Raw genomic sequence first — 1,654 nt, 5'->3', positions numbered from 1 at the left:
GTCAAACGTATTTACAAAGAAATTCAATTGATACCGTTAACAAGTACATGGATAAGCTCTTATGGCTCAGATTCTACACTACACAAAACAATTAATGGATGATTAAAGTATTATAGCTATGACAAGACAAAAACCGGTGTTATAAAATAATTTTAATCAACTTCCTCGGTTTCTTGTTATACAAATAGGGTACCTGATGATTAATAAAATGATCTAAAATGCATATTAAAATTGGCCATTTAACATAAGTTATATATATATATATATATAGAGAGAGAGAGAGAGTTCTTATAAGTCTTGTCTCAGTTGCCACAGAGTTTAATGTGATCCAAGCTGTTCATGAACAATAGCTGGATCTTAAAACGAGATGGAATCCTCAATAGCCGTGGCACTTGAAATTCTTTTAGGCAGGATAAGAGTAAATTAATCTATGAGACTCTGGACATGGTCAAATACTTTTTATTAGCTATATTGTTGTACCCCGTCTATACCCGATTCGGTTTTATTACTCATCAGGATCTTTATCAGTCTACCATCAAATTGAAATTCTTTTAGGCAGAATTAGAGTAAATTAATTTATGAAACCTTGGACATGGTCAAATACATCAATCGAAATGGTTCGATCTCCTGAGTCAAAAACTATAATTATATTTCAAATCGGTTAAGAGATGACAGAGCTTTGAGTTAAATGTTTGTACTTTTATGAAACGATATGCCGCAGGTAAAAAAGACATTTAAATTTTCACTCATCAAAGCCATCGTTAGCGCTCCAGCCAGTCCGGCCATGGCAGTACCACTTTTTTGATAAAAGATTGTTAAAAGCCGTATGAACACGTTTTGTAATAAAATTGCGTAATTCTATCATGTTTATTGTCAGTTTTTATACTTTCTTAACTTTGAAATGGGGGGCTTAAAGTTTTTGCCCCAAAATGACCGGACTACTTCAAATTTGGCGACGACTGCCCTACTGATGAGGGAAGGGGGAAATCATTCATAGAAGAACGGTATGAACTGGCAAATGTTTCTAAGGGTCGTTAGAAAAATGTGGAACCGTTTTTAAGCCATTGGTGCTGTTTCCCGGTACTTCTTGGTTTTGGCTCGCCTCAATTGTGGAGTAGTTTCTTTGACAACGGATGATGTGGAGGTGTACTTACGATCAGAAGTAGACTTAAGAAAATCGACGTGTATGTCAATCATTAAATGAAACACATTCAGCTCATATTAAAACTCAAGTGAACTCATCTTATCTGCAGTGGTGCCATAGACATTTTCAGTTGATCAACAATACGTGGAGTAATATTATTTGTACAAATGGGACTCTCTTCGACCTTCAGCCAGATGAAAGGTACATATTCATTAGGATAGAAATTGAAACTAGATACAGCCCTATTTGCGTACAGGAATGTGATGGTGGTGGAAATAGGTTGTAGGCAGGAATGAGAATTAGCGAACGTACCAGCAAATGAGGTATTATAAGGACCACATATCATACCCTTCGTTTTGCCATATGTTTGGGCAGTTGATCTTGGTTTCAACATAATGAACGATAAACTAGTCGACAAATTCCTCAAAGTAAAGGATATTGACCGTTTGAAGAGATCCACACGCTCACAATACTTCAATCCATTGAATATATATATATATATATATATAT

Source organism: Limulus polyphemus, unplaced genomic scaffold (assembly GCF_000517525.1).
Source record: "Limulus polyphemus unplaced genomic scaffold, Limulus_polyphemus-2.1.2 Scaffold21, whole genome shotgun sequence".
Lineage (NCBI taxonomy): Eukaryota > Metazoa > Arthropoda > Merostomata > Xiphosura > Limulidae > Limulus > Limulus polyphemus.
Note: the sequence above shows the minus strand (reverse complement) of the source record.